General features: G+C 40.4%; 1 protein-coding gene across 1 annotated transcript in view; it reads left to right on the top strand.

The window, feature by feature from the left end:
- Positions 1–20724, top strand: part of LOC137167048 (uncharacterized) — a 170153-nt gene that overhangs the window by 9682 nt on the left and 139747 nt on the right. The window lies entirely within an intron of this gene.

Raw genomic sequence — 20724 nt, 5'->3', positions numbered from 1 at the left:
CCTCACCCTGTGTGTGTCTGGCATCCACTGGGCAGTTGGTAGAGAGGGGTGCTGATTGGCCAGCTCCCAGGATTTAGCCCAGCAGAAGGGCTATGTGGAGCCTCTTTCAGATATGTTCCAGCAGTCAGTCCTACTCACCTGAACTAGGAATGGGAACCTGGACTGTCAGATGCTGCAGGTCTATCTGATTGCCTGTTTAAGGGGTCAGGAAGGAATTTTTTTTTTCTCTTGTGGGCCAAATGGTAGATGACCAGGGAGTTTTTTGCCTTCCTTGCAACACCTTCAAGCCACAGTGGATTAAGTAGGAACATGCTTTATACCTAACTGAGTCTTCTTCACTCCCCTTTCTGTCAGAGCAGTTTATGTTGGCGTCTTTTTATGCCCTGCACATACATTCCTCAGTCACACACACACAGAGAATTCATCAAAATATTTTTAGGTTCAATAGTACAAGTTTCAGGAAAACGTTTACCTAAAGAAACTAACAAGATGGAGTCCACTTATGCCACACTAAACAGTATTATACCATTATCATAACAGTAAAGGAAAAATCTATATCTCTAGCTCATTTATACAGTAAAACATCTGATTTGTTTGCACAGCTTCTGGGGATGGCTCACAAGTCTACCAAAAGCACGTTCCACGGTCATTCTGCACCTACTTGAGCCAGTAGTTGAATGTTTTCTTGACATTGTCCAGATGACTAGTGTAAGGCCTCATGAGGCGCAAGGAGTAGGCTGGGTCCCCCAGAATCATTATTATCATTTCCACATCACTGATGGTTGTCCACTACTCAGGAAAGAATGCCCCTGCATACAGCTTTCTGAACACTCCTATGTTCTTAGAGATGTCATGCACCTCCCTGATCAACCTACACTGATGTCACTGAAGCATTCCTGGTGATCCACTAGCGCATAACCATGGAAACGTATCCCTTTTTGTTGATGTGTTCAGTAGCAAAGTGGGCTGGTGCTAAAATAGGAATATGCATGCCATCTATGCCCCACCTCAGTTCAGGAGCCCCACAGCTGCAAATCCATTCACTGTTTCCTTCACATTGTCGAGAGTTGCAGTCTTGCGTACCAGGAAACGATTAATGACCCTATACACTTTCATGCCATTGGCCACTATTGTGGATTTTTCAACTCCAAAATGATTTCCTACTGACTAGTAGAAATCCAATATTTCAAGCTTCCAGAGCGTGATCACCATTTGTTTCTCCACTGTCCATGCAGCTATCATTCTGGTGTCCCTGCGCTGGAGGGTGGGGTGAGCTTGGCTCACAGATCCAGGAATGTGGCTTTTCACATCTGAAAGTTCTGCAGTCACTGCTTATCAGCCCAAACCTTTGTTACAATGCAACCCTGCTAGTCAGTACTCATTTGTTGGGCTCAGAAGTGGCACTCCATTGTCTGAGGCTGCTCTGTGAACACTCCCATCAACCTGGAATTTTTTTTTTTTTTTTTTTTTTTGTATGTTAATCAACAAATCCTCCCTGAAGATATGCTCATCTTCATCATTTGTTATCCTAATTGTTGCAGTATTTCCTGAAGGTTGCATATATAGGAGACTCATGCATCCTGTATTTGCAACATTCATGGGAATAATGCTGAGATCTGCCATGCTTCTGTCAGCGATGGCAAAGACCAAAAAGTGCTATGTGGGTTTGTGGGATTTTCAAAAAATGGTGTGAAAATTATGGGGTGTGGAATGCAGTATGGGATGGAGAACATTGCATGTTGGGAACTTGACCCTTAGCTTCCAGAAATCCTTAGGTGAATTGTTACTTTCCTACAAAACACTGCAAAAATGACCCAAAAGGCATTGCACTGGTGGTGCATGGCACACTAGGATACCAACCCATGCTGCACCTCACTTTACATTGATGCAAGCACTCATGGTGAGTGTATGTGGCACCGATGCAAGCAAAAAAAATGCAAGTGCCCAAGCAATATACAAACTTCAGCAGCTGTACAACCATGTAACTGGCGTCAACTAAAGTTTGTAGTGTAGACATGGCCTGCGTGAGTAGTTTATTTGATTTCAGCAGGACTGCTCATAGTGGGTAAAACAAAGCATGCCTGTTAGTCTTTCTAGGATTAATTATTCAGAAACTCCATTATTATAATACAAATTGCTAATAGTTATATTTCTGATTTACTGGTCATTAGCTTATTCCAATGTAATATGTACAAGACTGAGGGTAGAATTAAACCAAAAAACACTATAAGATTAGAATTTTTTTCCTTTTTGCTGTTCTTCTATAAAATATTCTCAACACTTTCATTGTCACATTGATATTGTTTTTGAATGGCTAATGTGTCTGATCCTATGAAGATATATAATGATCTCTCTCTCTCTCATGTCAATATGAGTTGCTCTCTGGCCCTGCCTTCCTCAGAGTATTCTTTTCAGTAGATGAAAATTTGTTTTTAAATCTATGTTAAAATAAAACTTGATGATGTGATATGTACTAAAAGTCAACGCACAGTAGGTAAAGCAAAGCAAATTTTAGTAAACTGACTGAATAAGTGAGAGAAACTGCACTGAGAGATTTGCTAGAATGTAATTCCTTCCTTTATCTCCTGTTCTTTGTTCATTGATTGCCAAAGAAAATCTAATTTTCCTGCTTTCTTGAAACCCATTTAGTTTCTTGAATTAAAAAGAGACCAAATTTAGGATATAAATTTCCTTGTGTGCTTTTTGTTTACAACTAAACATTACAATAGTCAAGAGATGTACTTTTTTCTGTAACAGGTATTAAAGTATTCAAATTTTAGACTACCAAATTTTATACCAAAACTACTTTATCATTTTGTATTTATAATGTTTAACTGTGTGTATTTCTTTTAAATTACAATATTCCCATTTAAAATTTTAAAAAATCATAGTTTTTATCAGTGTTGCTGAATTTGTATTTTGTGACTAGACTGGGATCAGGATATAGAAAGACAAAGTAGTTTATTGTGAATTATCTAGTAGCCCCTTAGCTTGCCAGAAACTCTCCTGTGTCATCCCTGGAAGTGGTGCACTTGCACTTGTAAAGACTCCATTGACTTTATATGGGGAACAATACATAAATAAATAAATAAAATCAGAGATAGCGAGAGAGAAGAAAGAATATACCCAACTATAGTTTATTTTTATTCCAAGTATCCAGAAGTGTAATAGTAATACACTTCAGCTAACTGTTTCTAGAATTACAGGATATGTTTGCTACACACAGGTTACCTGTAGAGATAATTTCAGATAATGAAGTTCACAGTTCACTATTAAGAAATCCCTAAATTCTTCAGGAGAAATAAGTGTGCTAGATCTATTCTTTATTACCATGGGCATGTCATTTTACTTTTGTACTTCTGTTTCCCTTTCCACCCTTGTTCTGTTTATTACCTTATGTGTTTTTAGGGTCAGGTTCTGTCTCTTGCCATGTGTGTCTTCAAGGCCTAGCACAATACGTCTGTAGGTGTTACAACAATAATAAAAATAATAAATTTAGCATAAGGGACTGGATGAAAAACAACAGAAAACACAATATGTAAACACACTTTGTTAACAAATCTAGTTGCAGGGAGGGGTGTACCATGCATAACTATGTAACTGTTTATGGGTTTGTTTTCTGTGTACTGAACCTTTCAGTGTTAAGGATCTGCTTTCTGTTGGAGACAACTGTGACTGTGTGTTCAGTTCAGACTTAGCTTGTTCCAGATGGGAGGTACACTGCACTCTCTCAGGGATACTTTACATTTTTTATTTTGTTTTCCCTTAATCTCAAAAACCCATTCTGACTAGAAGTATGTGGTTGCTCTGTGTTTGACAAAGCATCATTGTGTTGGTGGTGCCAAAGAGGGTTGGGGTGGAGGGGGGGATGGGTGAGCTGATTGTGTTTGAGGTGAGACAAGAGGAAATGGTCATGTTCTTGGGGAAAGTGAAGAGGAAGACCATGAGGGAAGTGAGGCAGGTGAGTGGAGACAGCAGGGGAAAATGGTGAAATGCCCAGTAGTTAGACATGAATGATGCCAAGAAGAAGAGAGAGAGAGAGAGAGAGTGTGTGTGTGTGTGTGTGTGTGTGCGCGCCATGTGAGAGGGAGGCTGCTGGGGCCCTGCAGCAGCTTTGTGGTGTGATGGTGGTTGCTCAAGGTCTGGAGTTCTTGGCTTTCTTCTCTGGCTTTTGCAACTGCTACATTATGAATTACTGTGCTTGGGAGCTTTGTGCTGGTTCATCTTTACAGTAAATGAGTAATATGCTTAAGATTCACTTGGGTGCTTTTTTGTTTAATCCTTTCTGGCTGGTATAGGAAAATGTTTATGGTATGCTGCATAAGTGGGTATAATAAAGAAATGCTCTGTTTCTGATGCTGTGGCTGCAATATGTACTACAGTGGATTCCTTAAAGCTCTTAGAAAAAATCCCTGATCCAAAAATGACACATTTTCTGAAGAAGCTATGAAAGGGACAAGGAATAAAAGATTGGAGGCTGGCATTTCTACAGGGTATAGTTAAAGGGTCTTAACAGTGAATTTCCATACTTTGAAATATTTTGGTTTCTTGTAAATTTCATCTTAATTCTGTTTTTTTAAATGCTTGTCTTTTGCTAACTATACAATGTTATTGTAAGGATTTTTACCTTAGGTTACTGATATGTACATTTAACTTTAACTTCACATGCAAAATTTGTTTTTTGTTTGGGAATATTTAGTCTTTGAAGTTGAAGGTAGACTACTTTACAAAGTAAAGAGTTAGAAAAACTTAGTGATTTGTGAGCAAATTCAATAGTAGCTGTGGTCCAGATCCAACTCCCACTAAAGACTGTGGGAATCTTTCCACTGACTTCAATGAGAGTTGAATTGTGCCGTATATGCTCAAGCTGAACAACAGCCTTAGGCATTAGAATTTTATTTAGTGAGAAAATAAATGTTAATCAGGACCCTTGGGCTATCTGTAAGCTTCTTGAAAACTGCCAGCTAAACAGGTGCTATAAACTGTCAGAGGAGCCAGGTCAGATTTATTCTCCCTTGTATTTTGGCACTGCAAAGTCATCAATATCATACTTTATTTATTTATGCACTTGTATAACTGTAATGCCTAGGGGCCATATGCATAGACCAGGACCTTTGTGTTAGATGCTCTACAAACAGAACAAAAAACTGTCCCTGTCCTGTATTTGTTACCTAAGTACATTAATGAAAATTCCAACGTTATACCACACTCAAAAGTATCTTAATCTGTTCTATCTTTAATTACTCTGGACATTTGCAACATAAGTCTCCTTCCTCACCATTACAATCCCCACCCACCTCACCTCCAATTTAGCTAAGGAAAAAGAAGATGATGTCTCCTGGACACCATTCCAAAAAAGAGTTCTGCAGTATGCCAGTTGAATTTATCACCTGAAGTTATGATGTTGACTTTAAGATTTTTTTCAAGAATCTTCTATCTTTTAATTGGATCTTTGAATTCTCTTATTTTAGGGTAGCATTTTCAATGCAGTAGATTTATTGTCCATTTAAAAATTCTTCACTAGTGTCCTTCCCTTTTCACTTCTCTTTTCTGTCTCATACTGTAAGAAAAATGTAATGTTAGACCATCACAAATTAAAATAAAGTGAAGCATAAATGTTATTTGTATGATCCGTGTTAACCCAATCTTGCCTTATTTTCCTATCAATTATGGTTACATCAGCTCAAATTTACATTTTTTCTGCCAAAAATATTTCCTATGGAAGCTAGTGGTGTTTGTCTCACTAAAATCCTTAATGATACTTGTTGGCTGCATGTGTGTTCTCCCAGTGTGTATGCTGTCCCACCTCTGCAGATAAAGAGACACCAAACCACACCAATAAGACCACAGATCCCTTTCAGCAACGAAGGCACCAGGTCAGGTTTATTGTCAAATGAGCAAGTAAAAAGTGCCCTATACGTGCTACAAGTACACTTAATACATGTATGCTCCTGACAATGCACCAGCTCAGTAAACAGCGGGACTTTCCGTTCCTCATTTGGCCAGACTAAGACACTCCCTTTTAGACCCTCCTTTATACACTGATATAAACAAGTTGCGTATTGCCCCTCTGACGTGTGTAGTAGTCACCCTCTGATGTGGTAAGATACTGCCTTTTACCTTGTACTGAATGGTTCGGCCAAAACATCTCTACTCATCATATTGTCATTCTGAGAGGTCAGTATGCCCTCGTTATTTTTGGGGTATTGGGATGATCTGGTACCTTTCTGGAATGTGCTTGTGTGAGTGTTCTGTACCTAGTGATTCTTTAGGAATGTGTCAGCTCTGTTCTTGCCAGTTACTGTGAGCCTGCCAGCATTCACAGCCTGACTTCTGCTAACTTTGCTTTATAACAGATTTAATCATTACGTTAGCTCCAGCCTCTGGCCTCATATCTGGCCTGTTATAATAGGCCTCATGTCTCAGACTCTCACTTTCCACTACAATGCTCTAATTACATTTCACTGTTCTCTAATGGGAGCAATAGTTACAAAAATAAAATTAATTAGAGGACAAAGCAAATATTTCGGAACTTCTGAGCTTTGATAATTTGGGGTCCAATCCTGCCGTGGACTTTGGTTAGGTGGACACCTGTGATCTCATGAAGCGCTTTTGAAGTAAATGGCATTGAGCAGTCCATCTGTACAGAGCTTAGTGCAGCATCGGGCCTCGGTTACTTAGGAATGTCTACACTGTAGCTGGGAATGTACCGCCAAGCCCCTGTAGACACACACAAGCTAGCTCTGCTGGAGCTATTGAGCTAAAAATAGCAGTGTGGACACTTGCGGCAGGGCTGTGGCACAGGCTATCCACCTGAGCATGGACCCAGCCAGAGGGTCAGGTGTGCTTGTCCTTGGGTGGCTAGCCCCTGCTGCTGCCTGTGCTGCAGTGTTCATGTTACTGTTTTTAGCAAACAGCTCTAGCAGAGTTAACATATGTCTGTTTACCTAGGCTTGGAGGCATGCTCCCAGCTGCAATGTAGACATGCCTTTAGGGTCCTATGCCTTAAAGGTCATTACTCTAATTACAGATACGTGAGTACAGATAGTCCCACCGGCAATTTTTTCCACTCTTTCTCCCATTACCCTTAATTTCTTAGTAGAATGCTAGGAAGCGTCTGATCTTTATCACTTACGTTTTTGTCTTTTTTCAGCCTATGCAGAATTTGGCTGTTTTTATTCTCACTAAAGTGATTTAGTTATTTTCTGATTTTGCTGAGCACAACTCTTCATTGCGCTCATAAATCCTAGATCACGTCAGGCCTCGAGAGTCTGGAGACTTAATTTATGAGGATTAATTTGTAGACCACATGCTGAGGGTGTTTCATTTTATAATACTGTCTATTGATACACAATGGTATTATCCCCATTTTCCACATGGGGAATTGAAGCACGGATGATAACCAAAATTGTTAGCTAATTGTAGGTGCTCAATGCAAGTGTCAGGCCTGAATTTGCAGAAAACTTGGCTCTTTATATGTTTAGAGCAGGACTTCTATTGATGTCCATTGCTATGTGAGCGCTCAGCTTTTCTGCAAATCAGACTGTAGGTGTCTCAAGTTGGGTACCCAGAAAATGAGGAACATACATCAGTGGCAGATTAATACACGGGCCCAGACCAGTTTGGGGTCCCCTGAAAAAAAAATCTCATGCTGCTAGGGCAGGATGATCTAGCTGCTGTGCCCTCTGCTCTGCTGGCCAGGCTGGAAGTGCTTGGGGGCAAGGCTTCTTGGATGAGCCAGTGTGTGTGTGTGTGTGGGGGGGGGGGGGATCAGCTGGTGAGTGTGTCTGGAGGGAGCAGCAGCAGCTACCTCCTTTTCCTCTCCTGCTTGTTGTGGTGTTTGCTGCTGCCCACGCCTTCTTGCCGCTGCTTGTGATAGGCTCCCCATCCTCCCTCACCTGACCAGGTGGCCGGGGCTCGGCGGCGAAGGAGGATGGGGAACACCAATTCCTGCTGCGTCTTCTCCAGCACCAACCTGCACACGCACAGGAGTGCCCACTCCCAACTGGAGTCCTACTACCCCAAGCCTGAGCTGAGCTGTGAGGACATGGCCTGCAGGACATCAGCAACTGGGAGAACATAGATCGTAAGAGGGGTTGGAGGCTGCTGGGATGGGCTCCCCACAGCCAGGGGAGCTGGGGAAATCTCCCCATACCTGCCCCAGGACTGGGGAAATCCCCGCTACCTCAATCTATAGAGGCAGCCCCCAGGGAAATGCAACCCGTGCAAGCAAATGGGGAGAAAAGAGCTGAGGGGGAACTCTCTGCTGTCCTGCTTAAGGGTGGAAACATAGAAACCTCCCACCTTGCCCCTCCCCACACCGTGGGAGCTCCCATCACTCTTTTTCTTGCCTCAATGTTCAATCACTTCTCTCCCCCAGGCACGACCTATTCTCTCCCCTCCTTTTCCAGTTTCTCTTTTTTTGTGTCTTTGTGATTACAAAATATATGGTGAGACAGAGATTTTGTTTGGGTTTTTTATGCCTCCATTCACAGTTTCCAAGCCTTTGGATGCCCCTATCCCTGCATCTCACAATGCAGCATTATTTACCTTATCCTAATATGTGATGACATTGTTTTATTTACCCCCCACTTGCACCCCTGACACATTTATGGACCCTATCTTCCCATGCACATGGTTCATAGCCTTGGCATCTTAGTGTGGATTCTTGCATGTACATTGTGATATGGTAGCTTTACTTGCTGATCCCTCCCATCTTCCACTTGTTACAGTCTATCCGCTTTCTCTTAATCACCTGTCTGAGATGCTTGTTCATCCAACTTGGTCTATAACTCTTGCCAATGAATTTTTTCCCCTTCCTCGGGATGCAGGCTTCAGACAGTTTCTGCAACTATAACTTGAAGTAATTCCAAGCCTTCTCCACCTTTAGATCCATGAATTCTTCAGTCCACTCCACTTCCCTAACTAATTCCCTTAATTTTTAAAAATTAGCCCTTTTGAAATCAAAGACCCTAGTCACAGATCTGTTTTTGTTTATCCTTCCATTTAGTTTGAACTGAATTAGCTCATGGTCGCTCGAACCAAGGTTGTCCCTACAACCAGCTCTTCTATGAGGTCCTCACTATTGAGCACTACCAAATCTAAAATGGCATCCCCTCTTGTTGGTTCAGCAACTTTTTGGTAAAGGAATCAGTCAGCTATCACATCCAGGAAAATCTGGGCCGTATTATTATTAGCACTTGTCCTCCAGTCTATATCTGGGAAATTAAAGTCTCCCATAATTACACAATTCCCCGCTAGTATTTACTTCATTAAAGAGATCTCAATCCATACCCAGATCGGATCCTGGCAGTCTGTAGCACACTCCAAGCGCTATCCCAGGGGAAGCTCTAGTAGCTTTCTTCTCCAATGTGATTTTCACCCAGACAGATTCTGTTTTATCCATTCCATCACTTCTAATTTCTTTACAGTATACCTCATCATTTGCCTTTATTTCTCTCTTTCCTAAACAGCACATACTCTTCAATACCTGTACTCCAGTCATGACTACTATTCCACCGTGCTTATTCTGGTGGCTTTCTTCAGTTTAGTTTAAACTCGTTTCCGAGTGACATAAACTTAACAGAAAAAAGCACTTTTATATCCGAGTCACAGTGTCTTCACAGGGAAGTTATACTAATTCACACCTATACTGATATAACTTTTCTGTATGAGCAAGTCTAAATTCTATGTAGCCTGAATATATTTTTAGTTGAGATTTTAGATAACACTTTTAATTTAAGTTATGTTAAGAATAGATGTATACCAATTATTATATTACATGTACGGTGTCAGTGCCAGGATATTACAGAGACAAGGTGGGTGAGGGAATTTCTTTTATTGGACCAGCTTCTGTTGGTGAGAGAGACAGGCTTTCATGCCACACAGAGTTTTGTGCAGTTCTATGTTTCGTTTAGTCATCTAGGATGTACAGCGATACTTCTTTAAACCACCCTCCCACCTCCTCAGTTCCCTAACTCATAAAACAACATGTATGCAACTCCTGGTTTATGGATAGGAGTGTTACCTAGAAATTAAACAACATGGACCTGGAAAAGAGCTCTTTGTGGCTCGAAAGCTTTTCTCTCTCTCTAACAGAAGTTGGTCCAATAAAAGATAATACCTCATCCACCTTGTCTCTCTAATAATTATATTACTTAGTTAAAAATAATGGGTGTGACAGGATAATTTCTCAGGTGTTGTCTACATACAAATTTGCACCAGTTTAGTAAAACCTATTTAGTTAAACGAGTGCAAGCCCTGGTGTGGACAGTCTTATAGCTTGTCAACACTTGAAATGCTACAGCTGCAGCTCTTCAGTGTAGATGCTACATATGCCGATGGGAGAGGTTTTCCAGTTGACATAGGTAATCTACCTCCCTGAGAGGTGGTAGCTAGGTCAACAGAAGAATTCTTTCATTGAACTAGCACTGTCTATACCAAGGTTAGGTTGATTTAATTGTGTTGTGCAGGGGTGTGGATTATTCACATTCCTGATGTGACGTAGCTCGGTCAATTTAACTTTTTAGTGTAGACCAGGTGTTATTTCAGTTTGAGTGGCTTATTTTGGTTTCTATTAATCCAACTGCTTAAACAAAACAGAAATAAACCCAAATAAGTGGCCACATAGGGATTTGTACTGGTTGAACTAAAGCAGTGCAATTCTGCATGTAGACAAATCCTTTGTCTAATCATTAAAAAGGTTTTTAAAATCCTTCAAGTAAACCTAACCAGGTTCTCTACAAGATCCTCTTCCCTTTCAGTGGTCTCTGAAGCAGTTTCAAGGACCTCAATATTTCCCACTGTGGGTTCCTTTTACTAGATTTGTTTCTAGTACCATGGATCACTGAGTGTGGGATCTTGATTGGTTTGCTTTTTAGACTATTTTTATATAAAATAAAAAAGTCAGTTCAATCACCCATTATAACTCCAGATATACAACAAGAAATAAAAATAAACTTCTAAGTAAGTTTGAAACATGGACAAGTGATTTATACCTGCCGTCATCTGAGGAATACAGTTGACCCATACAGGCCAATATGACTTCTTTTTGTGGACTTCTCTCTCAATAAATTAGTTTGCTTCCCCATTCAAAATTACATTCTAAATTATGTTTGGAGAAGTACAGTTACAGAGCTAACATTTGCTTCGTTTGTCTGAAGTTTGAAGACCTACTTTAGGATACTTGTGTCATTACCTGTCCTTAAAATGTACAAGTACAACCGAGAAGGAAGAAGCAGCAGGCGGCTTTTAGAAATGGCAAATCTAAGTAAACAACACTATAGCAACATTACTTTCTTGTTACAATTCTAAAGTATAAATCCACTTAAATCCATTTTATGAAATCATAAAAAATGTGTAGTGCTTTGTGACAATTTCATGTATTATAGTAAATGACAATATGGTAATATCAAAATAAGAATATAAGTGCTTACTTGTAAAGGGGGGGAAGAGAGGGCATTTTTCTTAGGTGCACATTTTGATTTTTTTGTCCACAAGATGCAGGCTTTCTTAGCCCCACCAACTTGGTGCTTTATGACTTATTGGACTTTGTATTAAACAGTCTTGAAAATCTGGGGTTGATCATTTGCTGTCTACTTTCTAGGTAAGCCCCCCATCTCCCCACCTACTAGGAGTTGTGTACATATTGTTTTATCATTTACAGAATTGATGAGGTTGTTTATTTAAGAAGTACTATTGTACACCCAAGATGATTGCACAAAACATAGAACTGCACGAAGTGTCTTTGGAAATACAGACTATTTGGTTGGGGAGTCTGGAAATGTATTTGATAAATTTTGTGGTTCTGGGCACAGTGTAAAGGAGGCATTTTCTGGTGCTGCAGTATGTAAATATATGAATGTTTTTTCTGGCTCTGCTATGCACTACAACTAGCCAACATCTCTTGTAATAACTTCTAGCACTGAAAGGAAATGTATTGGGTACAGACCTCTGATTTAATAAAACCCTCAAAATAGCGTTTTGGGCTAAATATATTTATAACACAGGTGTCCGAGACAGTATAATAAATTATGTACATATAACTTAATGCAGAAAAAAAAATGCACTTTGGGGGATATTACAGTATGGTAAACTTTAACAGTGTTTTTCCAATTTCAGATCACACACTTTCAAAATTGCTATAGTGCAATATATATAATTATTAGTTTAATTAATATACATAATCTACCTCATAGCTAACTATTTCCAACATGATTAGTTTTTATTTATTTATTGGGTGATATTTTTTGGCTTAAATCATTGGTGAAATTATTTTCTTGTTTGGAGCAATCAGACATGTTTTATCACTGGAAAAAATGCAATCATTTCTCACACTATAGAGTATATCACAAGTCATTTCACTGGTTCTTTCAGGTTTGCTCCTACCCTACCCATTCACCTTGAAAAGTGGGAGAGGAAACAATAAAATAACTTTTTTGTTATGTAGCAAGAAACTACTCATTTTGCAATATGAAAACCCCCAGTTACCACAGACCAGACCTCTGTGTTCATGGTGTCTTTGCTAGTGATGGGGAAATAAGTTTGAATAAAACAAGAACAGATCTAGGGTGAAATTCTGGCCCTATTAAAGTCAGTGGGAATTTTGCTATTGACTTCAGTGGGTATGTCTACACAGCAAGGAAAAACCCACGTCTAGCCCGTGCCAGCTGACTTGGGTTCATGGGGTTTAGTGCTGTTTCATTGCTGTGTAGACTTCCAGGTTCTGGCTGGAGTCCAAGCTCTGGGACCCTCCCACCTCGTAGGGTTCTAGAGCATGGGCTCCGGCCTGATCCTGGAAGCCTACACAGCAATGAAACAGTCCCACAGCCCGAGTCCCGTGAGCTTGAGTCGGCTGGCATGGGCCAGCTGTAGGTTTTTCTTTGCTGTGTAGATATACCCAGTGGGGCCAGGATTGCACCTCTAAAACTTTACCCAAAATTTGAACTGAACCATCTTAGAGATCTGAAAATATATCTCCTTTCTTTGCTTTTTAATTTTAATTTTAAAATTCCTGAACTACTATGGATGATTATCAAAATTAATCCAAATCTCTCAACCTCTTGTGGTTTGCGCATCAGCACATGTAAATTCCTTCTCAGTAGTCCCAAGAGACAGACTACTTAAAGAAACAGCTTTTACCACTTAAGCCCTATAGAATCAAGAAAGTCTGGCGTGTTGATCCAATGGATGCTTTTTCTAAGTTTTGTTATTGTTGATGCTTTGTACTGAAGAAGCCCTCAGTTGCTGAAGCCTTTTCAGTACCCATGTATCTGACCTCATTCTCAGTATTGGTTGTCATTTTGGTGCTCACATGTCTATTTCTGGCTCTCCTAACTTGCACTGTTTGTTTTTCTTCCCTTTATTTTACAGGTTTTCATGGAGGCAGCAGGTTCTTAATGACTTTAAACAGTGTAAGGAACATGGGTGCTTGAGATGGACAATTGTGACCAATGCCACTGCTGTCTCTGAGAGGACCAATATTTGTCTGGGATGCACAATCTTGACCAAGATGTCAACTTCTAATTGACAAAGCAAAGCAATCTGAGACTTTTGCTGACTCATGTCTCAGGGTTTAAGCCAACTCAAACTACTGGGTTTAGGAAGAAATTGCCCTGGGCACAGGTTATCTCATAGCTCCTTTCTGCTGGGTTTCTTGCACCTTCCGATAAAGCAACTGGTGCCGTGTGCTTTCAGAGCCAGGATCCTGGACTAGATGGATCATTGGTCTGATCCAATCCTATTTTCAATTGAATCTTATGGCTGCGGGCCCCAATAGAATAGCCTCACTCTGCTCCACATATTTCCTGAATCTGTCCCTGCTGTTTTTTCCTCAGTTCAGTTCTCTGATTACAGAGATAGCAGCATACTGGACATATACTGTTTGTCCACACTGTAAGTTCCGCTTTTTAAATTTTTTTCCAAATCTTTTCTCTGTGCATTAGAAAAACAATTACCATTCTTGGACAAAGCTTGGACAAAGTTCACTGTGTGACAAGTTAAGACTGAAATTGACCCTTACCAGGCTTAATTTCAGACTCATTTAATGTGTCAATTTTATAATGTCCTTGGAGTATAATCTGTGGTGGTGGTACCATTTGTACTTCCTTTCTCATCAGCAGCATTAAACTTGGATGTACCGTTACCATTCCATATTCTTTGCTTTAAAATTGAGATACTTGCTGCTGCCATCTAATCTTCCAAGGTGAGTCTTTTATGCAATATTCTCCACTAACAATATTCTCTGTCATAGTCAGAATGATTTGAAATGATTCCCATGTCTGTGTTTCTTTAAGACAATGGCTTGCTGTCTGATTATTGGATGGATTAATTTGCTTTCCTACTGAAATTTTGCTCTTACCTTTTCAGACCTCTATTTCATCTATAAAATTGCAGCAGAAGTTAGAAACATTTATAAAGGGTTTATTCATAAGTATTTAAATGTTTATTAGTTTCCTCTGTTCTATCTGTAGAGGACACATTTAGATGCTTGGAATAACTGTTACTATTAGTTTGTATAATTCATAATTTTGTGTGTGACTGTGATCTAATAATTAAATTTTAGCATGAAGCTGATTAAAGGCTCAGTGCTTATTATATATGTTTTGACTTTCTTTTCACATCAGCTTGAAGAAATTCTTATTTATCTGGATGACCAATTTGTACTAGAGTCAGCTAGGCTACCAAGTTCAATGCCAAAAGGGAATGAAGACTTTATTTCATTTAGTCTGTCATTGTGTCACCACACTTGATTGTGTGCCACCAATTGGCAGCACACAGCTTCATAATCCTATTGTATTGTGTGGGAGGAGTAGAGAAGCTGTATTAAGGAAGTAGTTCAGAAAAGAGTAATAATAATGCAGTGTTTCCTGGCTGGGAATGTTTGCCTCAAAAACAACAGCTTCTCTTTAGTTCGTTTTCACTTATGCCACCTGCAGGCCTGGCACCTGCTGTCAGACTGATGAGTCTCTGGCAAAATTATCATGTAACAGTGAAGAAAAGGTTTACAAAGCACATGGGTGGGGAAAAGACAGAACCTCTGTGATATCCTTGCCTGGTATATACAATTATATTTTTTTGTAGTAGGGTGATAACAAATGTATGGTGAGATTTTTTTTTTTTTAAGAAGGGCTCCGTGTTGTCTTGACTCTGCTCCTATTGACTTCAGTGGGAACACAGTTACATCAATTCTGGCAGCTTTTGAAATTCCACTCTTAACGTTATCCTGTGGTTACAGAAGATATGCTGTGTAACACTTAGCCTGCCTGAAAATGGTCTGTTTCCATTAGTACTAGTGAGATATTCGACTTTAAGATTATAATGTTTTCATCTTGGTCAACCAGAGTCAACAAAGTATTGACTCTGCATCAATCTGGACCTAAATTCTGAAGCAGGAGTTGTTTCCCCACCTGCCATACAGTCTCTGTGGCAGTTTCAGGTAAATTTAAAAAATGGATCTTGTTTAAAGAAGGTAAATTGATTAGTATAATCAATGCAGTATCGTGTTGCTCACATTAATTTTAAATAAATTTTACTTTGTCCCTAAATGTAGAACTATTATGGGTGAGGCTGGTAGCTTATTATTAACATTGCCTGACATGTCCCATTATAAGACCCTGTTTTTTCTGTTACTTATAACTTTGCCAAACTAAGCATCTGTGCTGAAATTTTGCATGCAGGGTATCTGAGTTGGGCTGATTTTGGGGGGATGGGGGAGAGGAGAGTTCAGTCATTTCAGAGAAGGAGGTAGTGAAAAATACATTGTTTTACCCATGTTAAAAATTTCATTGGACTTTTTGTTTAAACAGCATTAGCACCCATATGCTTTGCAGCAGGGACTTGTATGTGCCTTTTGCTGTCTCAGTGAAAATCTGCCCAAGTTTGAAAAATCACACTTTGCAGTGCTCAGTAGAGACTTGCTTGTACTTACTAGCCAAAATCTCAGAAGAGTTTGGCCTTGCTTGTGGGGAGGGAGCAGAGATGGAATTGGGACTCGGCAAGCCTGGTGTGGGAGACTATGACTGGCTGGGCAAGGAGACTGAGACTGAGATGAGAGGCCTGAGGAATGGAAACTGGAAGTGTGTGGGACTAGCACAAGGAACCAGGGTCAGCAAGGAGCTGAGACTGGGATTTATCCTTCCACCCCAATCTCCTATGCAAAGCAGGATTCTCTCTCTCACCTGCTTGTATAATAGGTAGTGCGGTGCTGGGTACCGTGCTGGCTATGGTGTGGTTGGGGGGGATCCTGGTCTCAGTTTCTTGCAAGCTGGTGCTGCAGTGTCTCCCTCAGGCCTGCAAGGGATGGCAGTGGGGCAGGCAGGGCCAGCTCCCCTAATCACTGCATTCTAAATGTTGCCCCACTTTCCTTGTTGGCTGGACAAGAGGCAGCTGTGTTAGCCTGGGTTGGATCTGAGCACAGAGAGAGTTGGATCTTTGCCCTGGGCTGGGCTGGGTTGGACGAGCTGGTGCCATGTGGTTCATTTATGTGCTAACCTGGCTGTTGCTGCTCATCCTGGTGGTTTCCGTCTCCCTGGCTGTTGATGAGACGATCAGAATGCATATGCACAAGGGAGATGAATTAAAGTTGTGTGTGCACTCTTGATTCTGAGATTTCCTAACTGTTGATTGCTTGAATTTGCAAGATTAATGTTCTTTTAACATCGTTTTGTTTGTAATATTATAGAGGGTGGGAGAAAAGAAGGCTGTGGCAGCTAAAGAAGGGGATAATTAGGACTTTTAGCAACAGTAAAGGCATGGGAGGTGGATTGGGGCTGTAATCTAAAGCACGTTAGGTGGACGTTTCAATCCACATGAACACTTCGATATAGTTAATGTTGATGTATGAATTGCCACATATAGGTTTCAGAGTACCAACTTGTTGGGGTGAATGGAATAGTTAACAGTTCTCTTAGGTTATGTCTACACTGACGGCGGGAAAGTCGCTGCTGTCAGATCGACTTATCTGGATTGACTGAGCGGTCAGTGAAGACTCAGTCGATCCAGAAGTCGACGTTATTAATCCACGCCCACAAGTGGTGTTGCACTGTGTCGACCAGTGCAGTGAAGACGGCGTGCAGAAGAGAAGCACAGCAGTCGACGGGAGTTACACAAGTTCTTTGTGTTCTTTGCATAACTCTGGTCGACTGCCGCCGAATTGCGGAGGTAAGTGTAGACCAAGCTTTAGAATTTTTGTTTGACTGTGAACAGACTCAGGAGGTTAACATTATATCAGTTACTTTCTGTTCATGTTTAGAAGATTTTCTTCACAAATTTATGTTTAAAAAATACACATACACACTTAGAATTTAGGTCCTGGAGCACAGTTCTGGACTCTGCACCAAATTGCCCAGATGCTCTGCTTTTACAATGCTAACTGCACTTTCATTAATGATTAGTGAAGCTGTTTTCATATTCTGCTTAATTATTTTATGAATTTATCTTTATTTTCTAGTCTATGCTTATATACTTTGTTTTTACTTATGATACATTGAGTTGGATGTATTGGCTTTTATGTTCGGTATACCCACTGTTGAGAGCCTGGGAGAGAAGGGAACCAAAATCAAAGCATGCTCAGTGAGAAATATAGGCCTGATCTTTCAGTCTTGGACAAAAGAAATTAGAGTCCTCTCCCAACTTGGCTCTGTGAAGAATATGGGTGCAGGGAGAGCCAAATTGATAGACCTACTGGATGCCAGGCTTGGTCTTATTTTTTTCTTAGATTCAGTCATGACATATAATAAAAGAAAATTAGCTCCTCTGATTACAAACCTATTTTATATAAAATCATTAAATAACTAGTATTAAAGCTTACCAGTGCACAAGACAGAAACTGTCTGTGGGTATGTCTATACTGACGGCAGCAAAGTCGCCGCCGCCAGATCGATCTTTCTGGATTGAATGAGCGGTAAGTGTAGATCCACTCAATCGATCAGGAAGTCGACTGAGTAAAATGACTCTCTCAAGTAGCGTAGCAGTGCAGTGAAGACGGCGCGCAGAAGGGAAGCACAGCAGTCGACGGGAGTTATGCAAGCTACTCTGTGTAGTTTGCGTAACTCCTGTCGACTGCCGCTGAATCTCCGGGTAAGTGTAGAACAGGGCTGTGTGTGTGTGTGTGTGTGTTTTTGTGTGTATTTCAAACAGAAGAGCAGCAGGAATTAAGTTATTAGTTTTTTAGAGCTGTCCCTTGTGTCAAAATTTGTGTTCTTTCCTATTTACTGTAAGTCCTTGATTAGCCTCAGTATTTTATACACCTTTGAGATGTGATTTGTTCCTTCATGCTTAGCTAACGCAACACCTCCTCACTAAATCTATACTTAGTGGAAGTAAGCTGGTTAAGTGGAATCAGAATTAGTTTCCACAGGAACTTGAGCCAGGAAAGACTTGCAGTGCTTCCATTCAAAGTACATGGAAAATAAGTTTTTGATTGAAACACAGACCTTAGTGTTTGGGTAAAAGTACATCTCATTTTGTGGTAGTACTGTTTAATGATTTGTTGCCTTCCATCTTGTTCTGAAAGAGCTACAATAGACTGAGACATGAAGTCACTTTAGAAGTTAATTTTGGTTCAATGTCTTTAGTAAATAATTTTAGTGTCTTGTATCTTTCTTTTTTGTTTATTACATGGCTGTGCATACTGATCTAGGTCCAGTGTGATTTTAGCTATCTGAAATAATTGAAAAGAATGACAGCTATTAATAATTTCATTATTGTATTTTATTTCTGAGTAGAAGTAGTGTTTTTAAATTAAGAGGTCATATAAAACCATCTTGGATTAGGAGCAGTATTTATTGTAATCAGAAATAATTTTCATATACTCCACCAAGGGAAAATACTTTGTTATATATGTAGTATGAAATACTCACCTTACTATATCACTAGAACATAAGCTAACCATGGCCATACTGGGTCAGACCAATGGTCCATCTAACCCAATTGTCTGTCTTCTGACAGTGGCCAATGCCAGGTACTTCAGAGGGTATGAACAGAATAGGCAATCATTGAGTGATCCATCCCCTGTTGTCCATTCCCAGCTTCTGGCAGTCAGAGGCTAGGGACGCTCAGAGCATGGGGTTGCATCCCTGATCATCTTGGTTAATAGCCATTAATGGACCTATCCTCCATGAACTTGCCTAATTCTTTTCTGAACCCAGTTATAGTTTTGGCCTTCACAATATCCCCTCGCAATGAGCTCCTTAGGTTGACTGTGAGTTGTGTGAAGAAGTACTTCCTTTTGTTTTAACCCTCTGCCTATAATTTCATTGGGTGGAGCCCCTGGTTCTTGTGTTATGTGAAAGGGTAAATAACACTGCCCTATTCACTGTCTCCATACCTTTCCTGATTTTATAGACATCTATCATATACCCCCTTAGTTGTCTCTTTTCCAAGCTGAAAAGTCCCAGTCTTTTTAATCTCTCCTCATACGGAAACTATTCCATATCTCTAATTATTTTGTTGCTCTTCTCTGTACCTTTTTCAGTTCTAATATATCTTTTTTAGATGGGATGACTAGAACTGCATGCAGTGTTCAAGGTGCAGGCGTATCATGGACTTATATAGTGGCATTATGATATTTCCTATTTTATTTTTTTTATTTATAGGTTTTATTACCTATGCCTTTCCTAGTGGTTCCTAACCATTATTAGCTTTTTTACTGCTGCTGCACATTGAGTGGATGTTTTTCAGAGAAGTATTCGCAATGACTCCAAGTTATCTTTCTTGAATGGTAACAGCTAATTTAGACCCCATTATTTTGTATGTATAGTTGTTATGTTTTCCAGAGTGCAATTATGGACTATATGCTCCATCATAGAAGAGTTCAAACACTACCCCACCACCATAACCCAAAACTGCCTGAAACTGCTGCAGCACTTAGCGGCATGCATGTATGTTGTTCAGCATGCCAGGCTACGTCTGGCTAGGCTTGGCTAGCTTCAGTGTCTCATCTGTCCCAAGACCACATAGACAGGGTAGTCTCACTCCCGCCTTCTGTGTTAGAAACCCTCCACTGGTGGCTTGATCCACAGTTGGTCTGTGCAGGACTCATCTTGGACTATCTGTTACATCTCAAACAGCAGGAACTGTTGGTGTCATCAATTAAAGTCCACCTGGCTGCAATCTCAGTGTTTCATGCTTGGGCTGCAGGCCATTTGGTCTTTTCCAATCCCATGGTGGGGCGGTTTCTTAAAGGTCTAGACAGGTTATATAGCCTTAAACATGTCAGCTGATTCCCCATTGGGATCACAACCGTGTACTGTTAAGACTGATGTGTCCTTCATTCGAACCTCTAGTGACATGCTTGCTTCTCTGTCTATCCTGGAAGGTAGCCTTTCTAGTGGCCATAACTTCAGCCAGGAGAGTCTCGGAACTCAGAACTCTCACGTCTGAACCCCCTTGTACGGTTTTCTTCAAAGACAAGGTTTAGCTGTGCCCTCACCCGGCTTTCCTTCCAAAGGTGGTGTCGCAATTCCAGTAAAAGCAGGACATATTCTTTCTGGCTTTCTACATAAAGCTATATGCCAACAGATGAGAGCAGGGGCTGCATACTCTGGACATTAGACGGGCTTTGGCTTTTTATATTGAAAGGACTAAAACCTTTAGGAAAACAACTCTGCTTTTCGTAGCAATAGAAGACAGGATAAAAGACCTCCTGATATCATCACAAAGAATCTCTGCGTGGATCATGCTGTGTATCAGAACATGTTATGACTTGGAAAAAATACCAGCCCC

The sequence above is a fragment of the Emydura macquarii genome, unplaced genomic scaffold, assembly GCF_026122565.2.
Source record: "Emydura macquarii macquarii isolate MOO-44397 ecotype Brisbane River unplaced genomic scaffold, CSIRO-AGI_Emac_v2 contig_2897, whole genome shotgun sequence".
Taxonomy (NCBI): domain Eukaryota; kingdom Metazoa; phylum Chordata; order Testudines; family Chelidae; genus Emydura; species Emydura macquarii.
The sequence above is the reverse complement of the archived record's forward strand: the minus strand, read 5'-3'. Positions and strand labels throughout refer to the sequence as shown.